Below are 13,363 nucleotides of genomic sequence, written 5' to 3'. Positions count from 1 at the left end.
CCCATGTCGTGACCCGGAAGTCGAAAGAGACGATAAGTTGTCACTTCCGGGAACCTGGCCGGCAGAAAACAAACAAACAACGCCAATAGCACCATTTGCATTTGCTGTATTCCTATTAACATCATGCAAGAATAGTAGAGGGATGTAGCTTCGCCTTGCTCTCTGTTCGCCATTGAAGAAACACACTCCTCAATGTCAGTTTAAGGGTTTAATGACAGAGATGAAGACACCCTGAAACAGACAGTGCAGCAAGATGAGCTGACAACGTATTACAATTATGCATGTCATAAATAACGTAATACACATCTACAAATAACGATATACGGTATATGCACATTAACTAATAACGTAAACAGTTCTCACATGAATGAGTGGATGAACATCTCGCCTCGAGGTGGAATGAATGAATGACGAGACTAAAACGGACGCTGACATTAACGGAAGGCAGCGTGACATATCCGGTCAGGTAATTAGACGCTGCCCTCTAGTGGCGGCGGTACACTCTACATCCCCCAGACCCGAAAGCTATAGGCCGGAATAGATTAACGGTCTAAATCCGTATCCAGCTGCGGACTCGGGCTCGTAGCTGGCGGCCTCCTCCGCCCGGCCGAGTAGGCTGGGGCAGCGTCGGTGGCGACTCGCGGCGGGGAGCGGTGCGCCCAGGACGGCACCCGCAGGAACGGTGAGGTCAGCGGTCGCCTCATCAACAGGCGCCCGGTGGGAAGCGCCCACAGCCCAGTCGCGGGGCCCGTCGGCCGCGGCGTGAGCAACCCCTGGGGCAGCCCAGCCCGGGTGGATGGGTGGGGGCGATGTTCCTGGGCAGTGGGCGGCGGCGGCGGCGGGCGCCGACTGCTGATGGGCGTGGTGTGGCGGCGTGTAGGCACGGGAAACGGCGGTTGCGCAGTGTCAAGCGTCCCGAACCGTCCACAACCCTGACCCGATACTGGTCGTGGCTCAGTGACTCCACCACAATCCTGACCTGTCCCATTTGTGGGGGGCTCGGGCCTTGCTGGTTCTGGAGAATACTCTTCGCTTGAGTGCCAATGGCCGGGCGGTCTTGAGTGAGTCCCAGAGACTCGGTGGTGCGGGACATCTGGGTCCGGCGGGCGCCTCCTTAGCCCATGCATCGCGCTACAGCAGGCGGATATGCGGGTTCGAGAACTTCGGCGGTTCACGGCGAGAGGCGGCGAGCCACGAAGGCGGCGAAGATGATCTGCGCTGGCGAGAGAGGTTGCAGTCGGGTCAGGCATGTTGCGCAGCTGCAGCATAGCACGCAGGAAGCGGTCCTGATCAAGGCTGCCCGACGCCGGTGTTGGACATCAGGAGGCGCTTAGTCTTAACCGCCACTTCTGCCTCCCGTTAGACTGCGGAAAGCTAACAGAAGACACACGGTGTCTGACGTGCCATAAGCGAGGAAGTCCTCAGTGTGGCCCTTGAATTCCGGACCACCGTCGCCGAGAGCTCCTCCGTGCGCCGAAGGTGGCGAAGAAACGAGGTGTTGGACCAGGCCAGCTGAGCCCGCCAGGGTACCCGGCCGTGAGCTCAGGACCTCTACCCAGCCGAGAGCGATCCCCGACAACTAGGTAGTGGTGGCCCCATAGTCGAAAGAAGTCAGCAAACACCACGCCTCGAATGGCGTGGACGGGGTGAGGAGGGCAGGGGGTGTAACCCGCCTGCGGAGCATTGGTTGCAGTCTGCACACCCGTCCCTGGTGGCTTGAATGTCCCCGGACATCCCGGGCCAGTAAACTATAGCTCGGGCATGCTGCCCCATCGCAGAGGTCCCTGATGAGCTGCATGGAGATGCGCGACTCTCTCACGGAGGATGGGGGAACCACAGCGGTCCCGGTAGAGCAGGGCGCCGTCCTGCGTGAGCGGACTCACAGACCGATGACAGACTCGCCAGAGCAGGGTCGGTTCGCGTCAATCCCACCCTCCTGCTCGATGAGTTGGAGGAGGTGGCTGAGGCATTCGTCAGCCGCTGTCTCCCGTCGAGGAGGGCAAGAGACGGCTCCGAGCTCCTGTGCGTCGTCGCGGATGGAGGCCATGAGGGCTGACTCCACGGCGTCAGGCCAGCTCTGCAGCCCCAGTGAGAGGCTGTTCGCCGAGCCCGAGGGGGAAGGATGCCTTGACGTAGCATCAGCGGCATAGTTGCTCTTGCCAGGCAGGTGCACGATGTCGGCGCCATGGGAGGGTGCGCTGCTTGAGTCTAAACAGACGCGAGTTCGATATTTCATCCAGGGTATGGTCGCCAAAGATTTTCACTAACGGCTTAGGGTCGGTGACCACGACGAGGTTGTCGGACCCCTGGGTAAAGTACCGCGTCTGTTCCAGACCCCAGACCACGGCTAGGGCCTCTCCTTCCACGGCCGCATAGCGCTGCTCCGCAGGGATAGGAAACGCGACCCAGCGAGGGTGATCCTCCATCCTCCTGGACAGCAGTCCGGAATGCCCGAGGCACAGTGGCAATGTTGCTGGAGCAGGAAGTAGCCAATGCCACGCGTGGACCAGTCAGGGCGGAGGCAGGTACGCTTCTGCATGTCGTAGATCTCACGCCCTCACGGATGGCCTCCATTATGGCTTGCTTGGGCGTCTGGAAAGCCTCCTCCAGAACGGGGACCATAGGAACGCACAGCGTGGGCTGAGGAACGGCAGAATGGAGCCATCGTGTCACGCAACTGGGCGTAGTTAGCCACCTGGTTGACAAGGCCGAACCAGCTCCTGATGTCCGTTGTGGAGCCTGGGTGGGGAAGTCCCGGATAGCGTCCCAAGTATTTTGGGAGCGGTTCGATGGTAGATTCCGACACCCTGAATCCAGCGAAATCGACGCACCTTTCTGCGAACTGAAGCTTGTCCGGGTTCAACCACGATGCCCGACCGGCCGGTACGCGTCAGGAAGTCGATGGTCCTCCACCAGTGTTGCTCCAGGTCGGTGTCATAGTGGATGGTGTCATCCACAACGTTCCTTGCGTTCAAAGTCCGAGAGGATGGCGTCAAACCGACGGTTGTAGCCATCCCCTGATGACAGGAAACCTTGTGGTGCCCTGGTGTAGCGCCACCGGCGAAGGGTGTGATGAAGGTGGTGAGGTGGCGATCCGACTCCCGCAGGGGAACACTGTGGTAGCCGTTCCAGGCGTCCGTGGCGGTCTTCCAGGTGCCCTTCGGGACACGGCGGGCGAGGTGGAACGGGGACTCAGTGGCGAAGGTCTCACGTAGGCAGAACTTGTTGAGGGGGGAGAGGTCCACGGTCCTGCGGGGGGAACCGTCGTGCTTCCGAGTGACTACCATACGATGGCACCACGTAACTGGCTCGCCATATGGCACGCGTTCAATGACTCCAAGGGCTTGCCCGCGGGAGGTCATCGTGGACCCTCCGCTGCCAGTGTAGAGGCACGGTGGCGCGGTGTGGCATGCCTTAAGGCGTGGCTGCGGGGTCCACGTGCATCTCGATGGGCGGTCCTCCATGCTTGGTAGTGCCCGATGGGGCATGTGTTGAACGTCGACGAGGCATATCTCCCAGTAGCCAACCTTTCATCCGGTTGTTGTTCTCCGGTACAAAGGAACGGCAGTGCTGCGGGGCGCGCCGGGGGCCGTCGCGCTGAGGACATGAGCACTGGGCGTCCTGGGGCCACCTGGCCCTCGCAGCCGCCGTTGGTTGACCTCGTCGCATTGACGGACAAAGGCTGGTCTGCCGTGTCAGGCTACGCCTGTCCTTGGGCCCCCTGCGACGTCCGGCGGGAAGTTCACGGGCAAGAGGCCGAGGTTGAGCAACGACTTCGGAGAGGTACATGGCCTGGACTGAGCTGCTCACATATACCATGGAACGGCAGGATGTAACACGCCCCCGCTGCAGGTCGCCGAGAGCCTGGCGAAGAACGCCTCGATGGCTATAGGGGAGGCGGTTGGCGGCCGACAGGCTGAGGCTGACGGGTCGCAGGTCGTCCCGTCAAACCGCAGGTCAGGAACTCCTCCAGAGACCAGAGGTCCGACTGCGCGCCAGTGTCTGCGACGGCGGATATCCGAGCTCCATCGGCCGAGCCCGGTTGCGGTGCCATCCCTCAGCCCGGCTGGCATGTCCACCGAGATGGTAATTAATGCTCGGGGGTGGTCTCTCAGCCTGGCTCGTCTCCATTCGCCCTTGGAGAAGATGTGGTGCTCGAGTCTGATAAGTGCAGGCCTGTTGACACATCCACGCGACGAGGGGCGGCGTCGGCGATGGCTCCCGCGACGTAGGCCAGGCGGGCTCCAGCTTGCACCGATGAGACCTGGGAGATCAGCTCCGACTCCATGGCGGCCTGTTGACCGTCGGGTGACGGCTGCTGGCGCCTCTGTCGTCGGCGGGCCCTGTAGCAGCCGATGCACACCTGGTGAGGCTTAGGATTCCACCGAGGCCTCTCCGTGAAGGCGTTAAAGACGCTCTTACATTCTGGGCACGAGGCTCGTTTAGCCCTATCCGCAGGGCCCGGGGCGGGGCTCGTCTGTGGAGTCGTCTTCAGGCGCTGGAATGACGACATGGCTGACAGAGAGCGACCGGAGAGCGTTACGGGCCATCTCTTTGTTCTCGGCAGTGCAATAACGTCGTTAACTGGTTTGACCAGGATGTCAGGTGTCCCAAGCGTCTCGCGGCGTATGTCCGGGTCATAGATGCCACTTAGCAGAACATCACGGATAATGTGGTCGGTATAGTCCACGTCCCTACCACACTCGCATACCGCATTATATGCGCATGTCTCTGCTTTACCCCGCACTCTGGCAGCGAATGCGCGGAATGTCTCGTCGCGTTCCTGGCGTAGCTGAAGTAGCTCGGTGCGCAGGACACATGTAGCGACAGGGATGACAGCTAGGGATCGCATGACGGTGATTAGGTCTGGCAGGGGTCCGGAGGCGGCATCGGGGACGCTTTTCAACAGGCTGTCTCAAGTAAAGGCCCAGCGCACTGAAACAGCTGGAAGGGCCTGGGCATCCCTATGCCTGAACCGCGCGGAATACGTTCCAACGGCGGATGAACACGTTCCATTCCTCTATTGACACGCCCACATCAACTTTGGGCGATCGAGTCTCGGCCTCGAGGGTTGGGGCCTGGGCAGCGGCCATGACAGGCGCTGCGTGCTGGTGGCTAAATCATGAATTGTCAATAGAGCAGCGACAAGTGCTTCAGACAAGTCTCCAGATTTAAACTCGCTGCCGGGGGCAGGGCATCCAACAACGACCATGGTGTCTTCATGAAGAAACACACTCCTCAATGTCAGTTTAAGGGTTTAATGACAGAGATGAAGACACCCTGAAACAGACAGTGCAGCAAGATGAGCTGACAACGTATTACAATTATGCATGTCATAAATAACGTAATACACATCTACAAATAACGATATACGGTATATGCACATTAACTAATAACGTAAACAGTTCTCACATGAATGAGTGGATGAACATCTCGCCTCGAGGTGGAATGAATGAATGACGAGACTAAAACGGACGCTGACATTAACGGAAGGCAGCGTGACATATCCGGTCAGGTAATTAGACGCTGCCCTCTAGTGGCCGGCGGTACACTCTACAGCCATCTTTCTCAAAATGTTGATGTTGTTGGTTGTTGTTGGTAGTGGTGAAGAGGTCAAACGGAAATGGCTGTATCACCACGAGTTATAATGAAAACAGCGCCACCTATCGTATCGTATATGACATGCTTTCGGCCAATGATTCGAATTACTCACTGCCATGTATATTGGGATAACAGCTGATCCCCCAAAAGATAGCATAGTCCGACTAAAGCAAGATCGCCGCGCGGGGACCGGGGATTCTTTAGCTAAACGGCGCCTCCGCGCGGGGACCTTTAGCTAAACGGCCCTAAACAGCTTCCCATTCATTCTCTATGGCGGTGTCTAAAATCGCCGATGTAATATATCTCTGGCCACTCGCAGCTCAGTGGCGCTGTTTTCAGAGTGAAGCTCCTCCCGCTCCTCCCCCTCCTCTGTCTCATTCAGTCTCCTGTGAGAAGGACCGACTGCACGTACGGCTCTCTAGTTCAGTAAAGTTAGAAAGATATTCACAGATTCGGACTTCCCGGCTCAATAGCTTTCAAACGACACAGAGTTAAAACACAAAAAACACCTCTCTGTGACCGGAGTGATGTCGACAACAAGCTACAACCTTCATTTTACCAAAAAAAGCCGGTCTTCGAGATCGATAAATAACGTTGGTCTCAATGTGCGATCAGCTGTGAGACCTAAGCCCAGGGACCGTCTGCAAAAAGCAATCCAGGAAAAACATATTCCAAAAATATTCAATAGCTCCACTGAAAGATTGTCTAGGCTGACACCACTGATACCGTACGTCAAATGGCCACCCTGTGTTGTACTACAGCTGTTATTTTGGAACAAGGCTCATCTTAAATAATTATTATGAATTATATTTCATAATTTATGGAAACAATCTTCAATAGCGTCACTGTTATCAAGTGTAGAGTGAAATCATTCAATATATACGTCAATGGGCTCCACATGAGTGGACTACACCTCGTACTTTGAAGAAAAAAGATTTGGAATAATTTTTATGAATATTTTGTCATAATTTATGGAAACAATTTTCAATAGCTTCACTTTTATCAAGTGTAGAGTGAAATCATTCAATATCTACATCAATGGGCTCCACATCAGTGGACTACACCTCGTACTTTGAAGAAAAAAGATTTGGAATAATTTTTATGAATATTTTGTCATAATTTATGGAAACAATTTTCAATAGCTTCACTATTATCAAGTGTAGAGTGAAATCATTCAACATCTACATCAATGGGCTCCACATCAGTGGACTACACCTTTTATTTTGAAGAAAAAAGATTTGGAATAATTATTATGAATATTTTGATATCATTTATGGAAACAATCTTCAATAGCTTCACTATTATCAAGTGTAGAGTGAAATCATTCAACATCTACATCAATGGGCTCCACATCAGTGGACTACACCTCGTACTTTGAAGAAAAAAGAGTTGGAATAATTGTTATGAATATTTTGTCATAATTTATGGAAACAATTTTCAATAGCTTCACTATTATCAAGTGTAGAGTGAAATCATTCAACATCTACATCAATGGGCTCCACATCAGTGGACTACACCTCGTACTTTGAAGAAAAAAGAGTTGGAATAATTATTATGAATATTTTGTCAGAATTTATGGAAACAATCTTCAATAGCGTCACTGTTATCAAGTGTAGAGTGAAATCATTCAACATCTACATCAATGAGCTCCACATGAATGGACTACACCTCTTACTTTGAAGAAAAAAGATTTTGAATAATTATTATGAATATTTTGTCAGAATTTATGGAAACAATCTTCAATAGCTTCACTGTTATCAAGTGTAGGATGAAACCATTAATTTCCTCCATCAATGGGCTCCACATAAGTGTACTACACCTGGCCGGCTATACCTCATGAATCATTATACCATGGGATTAATCTTGTATACGTACGAGAGAGCAAATGGCCAGGCAAGGGTTAAAAAAGGTGAGTAATTATATTATTATTATAAATCTTAACATCAAGTTGTTTTGAAACAATCCATTTGAAAAAGCAGCTTTAGTTTTTTGGTTGTTCCGTTGGAGGAAAAATACATAATGCATACTGGGTACATTCTACTTGAGTTTTGCAGCAAAATACAATTATTTTTCCATTTTTACGCATGTTGTCAGGTCACATTTGATGACTATGATGGAGCCATTGGATTTGTCAACATAAGTAATGTGCACTGGAAGCTTGTGGTGAGTATGCAGCTGGTCATGTGGTACAATGTGCCTTTACAGCATTCATGTATGGCTCATTGTTGTAAGTGTATTTTAAGGTTATCAGTAGTATATAGGGGACATGTATGCGCGTATACGTACGTGCACGCGCGCAACCTCACATGCACTCTCACGCACGCATATATATGTCCCCTTATTATGCATATTTTTATGGAAAAAAATAAAAAAATTTAAATAAAAATTTAAATATATTATTTAAAATATAAAATATGATGACAAATTAAAAATCTACAAAAGAAAATAATTCCCTATAGATAGGAGCTATTGTTTGTACCATTTAAACATTTATAAAACCCTTCCCTGTGTCTTTAATAATACATAGTGTTTAGCAACGTGTTGAAATGACTAAGGGGGTGTGTTACACATGCACTAATCTAACTTTGACAGCATACAGGCACGAGCTGTAGGGGGGCGGGCAGCTAAGGTATGGGGGCGTGTTTGGTGGGGGAAAAAAAAAAAAAAGGTGTGTCCTAGAGGAGTAGGGAACGATGTTATTGGGTGCATACTACTTATGAATAAGGGGGAGGGATGGAGGGAGGGATGGAGGTGTGTTCAGTATAAATGTACCTCAAGGACAGCTCAAGCATTAACAGTCTACAGTTATCTGCCTGCTAAGCACGTCGCTATACCCGTTGGAGCAGACCATTCCTTGAGAATAATTTTTCTCCAAAAAAAAAAAAAAATTTAAAAAAAAAAAGGTAAGTGATGTTATGTTTGATAAAATGTTGTATAATATATCTATTATAATAGGGTTGTGTACAGGATAGCGAGGGTGCCGCATGGCGTCGGTTGAATGTCCGGGGCTCAGTCTAGAACCGTTATACACCGGTCCGTTAGCCCCTCCGGCTCTATATGACATAGCTCAGCCCGTCCCGATGCCGTTGTATAATGTTTCGATTGTAATAGTGGCGTGTTCCGCATTGGAGGGGCGCTACAGTCTATGGTCGTTAGCCCCGGTGCTACTGTATAATAGTCTAGTGGTCTTGTTCGTGAGGGTACCGCACGGCCTGGGATGTGTGTGTGCCTGCTAGCTGCAGTACAGATAGTCCCATGGACTACAAGGAGACACGTGGTCACTATACTGTTGTATAATATTTCGATTGTAATTCATCTTTATATAAATATATATATTCAATCACTCTTTTAGTATAAAACATACACTGACGCTGTGTTTTTATTAATTAGCAGATCATGGATAATATAAATATTGGTAACACCGAAAATATGCCTCCATCAGCTGCTGTATGTTCCGGTAGTGAGTATTAAATAATTATAGTAATGATGATATGGGCTAATAGTGTTTTTGTCACGGACTATATGTATGATTTATCGTGTTTGTAGACAGGCTGAAACGTAGGCGTCCTCCTCCAGGCGTAAAGACATGCGCACCAACGCCGCTTGACTCCGCCCACCGGTCAATGACGCTGCATCAGAACTAGATGCGGCCATAGCTGGTATTACCGGGGATGTCAGTGAGTATTTGGTTTAATTACATGATGGCTGCCTAATTATCCATACGTTAATATAGTGTGGTATGGTGCAAAATAAAATAAAAAATAAAAAAGTGGTATTATCTTGTTTGATTTCTTCAGCTTTCAAGACACCTATGAGATCTGCCTGTGTTAAACTATTGACACATCCTGTTGTATACAGTCAGGACATCGGTGCACAGCTATCAGGTAATATATTGAACCTGTATTATTACCTCCGTATATATATATATATATATATATATATATATATATAGAGCTGTAGATATATATGTATAGATATGTGTTTTCTCAGAGGCTGTAAAGATCCCTTTGAGACATGTGGGTGGTAAAATATTGACACATCCTGTAGCATACCGTCAGGACATTGGTGCACAGCTATCAGGTAATATATATTGCTCCTGTATTATTACCACCGTATATATATATATATATATATATATATATATGATGTAGATATGTGTTTTCTCAGAGGATTTTCAGTGCAGACCAGTCCTAGCATCAGCCATCCCCTCATCAGATGATGAACCCCTGAGCTGTGCTCAGTTGTATACACCCTCATCACCACAGCCAAAGAAGAAGAAGCAGAAGAAGCTGATACATAACAGGTCTGTTATGGGTAGACATAATGACATGTCATATTTGTTTATAAACAGTATATAATATATATATATGCTATTTCACCCCCCATAGAGCGGCGATTCCATTATCAAGGGAGACGCAGACCATTGATAATACATGCTCTTCTGAGACACAAACACCTCGGGAGCCAACGACAAGAACAATTGCTACACAGACGAAGCGGTGTATTCAAACCGTCCCCAAGAAGGCCATTAAAAGGTGTGTTTTTTTTTTTTTTTAATTATTTTTTCAAAAATGAAAAATGTAATAATATAAATTATTGCTGTTCCACAGAACCGTGAAAGCCTCACAGGAGCCAACAACATCATATGCTACACAGACGAAGCAGTTGATTCAAACCGTCCCCAAGAAGGCCATTAAAAGGTGTGTGTGTTTAATTAACTTGTTGACTTTTTTTTTTTTTTTATTTTTTTCAAAATGAAATAACTTATTGTTATTGTTCCACAGATCTGTGAAAGCCTCCATTACCCAAGTCCACACAGGCAGCAGCAGCAGCAGCAGCAGCAGCAGCAGCAGCAGCAGCAGCAGCTGTAACGTCAACAATACACCCTACGACTACTGCGCCGATGACATTGAGATAAATTCAGGTTTTGACGCAACGTCCCCACAGAGGGTGATACAACCTATGGTTCATACATCAACAGATCTATGTTTAGAGGCCTGTGATATACCATCCGAAGTGTTAGAGCTTTTGGCCAGCTTCTGTCCAGAGCCACTGGTTGATGGGAGGGGTGTTGTCGATAATCAGCATACAGAATTGAGAGGTTTGCTTGGGGACATACAGGTGTGCATTAGTACGCTAGACACATCACACATTGACTTGGTAGCCGACCTATCTGACCGTTACATGTCTGCGGATAAAACGGCGGCCGCCTTTAACACTACACTTTTAGAGGCCATCAATGCACTCGGTGTTGGTCTGTCGGCCGACATACACAGGGAGTTTAGTGTGCTAAACACATCACTCAATACCTTAGGCTCCACCCTATCTGCCCGTTACAGGGCTGAGGATCAAGCATCGGCCATCGTGAGCACTACGCTTTTAGAGGCTATCAGTGCCCTTGGGGTTGGTCTGTCTGACTACTACCGTGTCGAGAATAAAACCATTATTGATGCGGTAAATACCTCGGTGTAACTCTCGTCAGAATTGCGCAACAGGTAGTCCTCAGAAGCAATGCCAACAACACAATCACTCGTGCTCTAATAACCACAATACACAATCATGTTTGAACAGATGTAGACTGCGGCAGTGTTATACCAGCCACCTCCACAGGGGGGAGCCACAGTTGTTGTTGTTTGTTTTTGTTGCCTCCATTTAAAAAAAAATTTAATACGCTATTACGATCTAATGTAGTTTTTTCTTTGTTTCAACTGTGTTGCTTGTTCACATAATGTCGCCACCACGTAAGGTCTATCGTTATAGCCCTCAGGACCTTACTGTTGATAGGTTAACAGATACACCTGATGATGATGATGAGCTGGCGTGCCCTATACACACACAAATAAATCCTTTGTCAGCTCTTGAGATTGAATGGAATGAATGGTTAGCACGACACGACTCCCATCCACCGACCATTGTGAATAGGAGTGTCCCTGACGAGGGAATGATTGACACGCTAATAAATCCTTTGACAGCTCTTGACGATGTCTTGAATGAATGGTTAGCTCGAAACGACCCCAATCCACCGACCATTGTGAATAGGAGTGTCCCTGACGAGGGAATGATTGACACTCTGATAAAGCCTTTGTCATCTCTTGAGAATGAATGGAATGAATGGTTAGCTCGAAACGAACCCAATACACCGACCATAGTGAATAGGGGTGTCCCTAATGCCTGTGTGATTGACGGGTCCTTGTGTGATGACGGTGCTGTATCCATAGATGAGCAGTTATACATTGTCGAACCACCTCCTGATATGACACACGACACCCCACCTGATATGACACACGACTCCCCAGGGATTGATGAAGCTACAAACTCTATGTGCGTTCAAAGAGGGTCTACACCCGTACAGAATGCCTCAAACGGCACACAGGAGGGAGGGGGTGTGCTTGAGCAGCCTTCGTCATCATCAGCAACAACAACAGCGTCAGCAGGGGGGTGTGTTACAGGCAGTTTACCTATCCGTGATATACCATTGTTTAATGCTTTTGAGCTACGCCAACGTGTTGATTTTCGTGACATACGGCTTCAGGATATTGAAATGATTCCGCCATGATTCGTGATGCTGTGGGTGGCTATCGACCAAGCTGTGAATACAGCTCCTAGAGGTAGTGTTTTGAATGTCGTATTGCGAGGGCCGTCGCTGGCCAGCGATGTGCAAGCCATATTACGGTCCGATGATGCATACAATGCGGATTTGTTTCTTGAGCTAATATCCAGGGTATTGCAAAGCAATGATGACTCGTTATCTGACGATTCGTTGGACCTGATTGTGACAGTAGCCCGTAACAGGAGTGGGGGTGTTGGGGAACGACTAAAATTGGGAGGGGTGACCTATGACGAAATACTGTCTAAAAAAGGACGATTTCTCTACCATGCGGGTAACCTGGACAATCAACTGTGCTTTGCCATGTGTATAGCACGTTATAAATACCCCCAGACCTCAGCTGTTGATAGACTGACCTACGCTACACGGATACATCAGGCAGCCGGTTTTGATATAAACCATCCTATCACACTCACAGACGTTGGTAAATTTGAAAGACTTTTGGGTGTAAAGATCATAGTCTTTCACAACCGGGTAGGCTGTAAACGTCTCGAATGTTTTCAGACCCAAGACACTCCACACCCTCAAACAGTATGGTTATATCTACACAATAATCATTACTACCTGATCGAAAACAAGAAGGGTTTTTTCGGGGCGAGATACATTTGCGACTATTGTTATCAAACATACAGTACCATATTGTATCACAATTGCTCACAGCTATGCAATGTGTGTTTCAACATAGAGTGTCGGACCCGTGGCGAGGCAAAGCTGAAATGTGGTGATTGTAAACGCCTCTGTAATTCAAAATTCTGCTTCGAACAGCACAAAAAACCTGAAATGGTTCACAAGTATATCCCCTGCAAGACCTTGAAACACTGTGACGACTGCGGGACGCCTACAGACTGGTTAAAACCCCACACGTGTGCTGCACAAAAGTGTACACACTGTGGGGAGCCCCGACTGAAAGTGTCAAAGAGCACAACTGTTTTATTCAACCTGTTGAGAAGAAAGTAGCACAGACAAACTATATACTGTTCGATTTCGAGACCCGGTTTCACGGAGGGAAACATGAAGCAAACTTTGTGTGTGCTATGGAGATGTCTGGGGACCGCCTTTGTTTCACAACTTTAAAGTGTGTCGGGGCATTTGTCCGCGTTATCGAATGCCAAAGTACAGAGGCTACACATTCATAGCACACACGCGTCGGGCTTT

At 48.8% G+C, this 13,363-nt stretch overlaps 2 long non-coding RNA genes across 4 annotated transcripts; both read left to right on the top strand.

Annotated features, from left to right (window-relative positions):
* Positions 1-9,398: 9,398 nt before the first annotated feature.
* Positions 9,399-9,861, top strand: LOC130208992 (uncharacterized). Of its 3 annotated transcripts, none has more exons than XR_008834516.1 (3): positions 9,399-9,485; positions 9,649-9,681; positions 9,753-9,861. It is a non-coding gene; the product is annotated as an uncharacterized LOC130208992 (long non-coding RNA). The 3 variants fall into 3 exon arrangements; XR_008834515.1 differs by having other exon boundaries at positions 9,592-9,681; XR_008834514.1 differs by having other exon boundaries at positions 9,592-9,681; positions 9,769-9,832.
* A 137-nt stretch (positions 9,862-9,998) lies between these two features.
* On the top strand, positions 9,999-11,050 carry LOC130208991 (uncharacterized). Its single transcript, XR_008834513.1, has 3 exons — positions 9,999-10,136; positions 10,212-10,301; positions 10,386-11,050. It is a non-coding gene; the product is annotated as an uncharacterized LOC130208991 (long non-coding RNA).
* Positions 11,051-13,363: the final 2,313 nt, after the last annotated feature.

The sequence above is a fragment of the Pseudoliparis swirei genome, chromosome 18 (genome assembly GCF_029220125.1).
Source record: "Pseudoliparis swirei isolate HS2019 ecotype Mariana Trench chromosome 18, NWPU_hadal_v1, whole genome shotgun sequence".
NCBI classification, from domain to species: Eukaryota; Metazoa; Chordata; class Actinopteri; order Perciformes; family Liparidae; genus Pseudoliparis; species Pseudoliparis swirei.
Note: the sequence above shows the minus strand (reverse complement) of the source record. Positions and strands in the feature narration are given on the sequence as shown.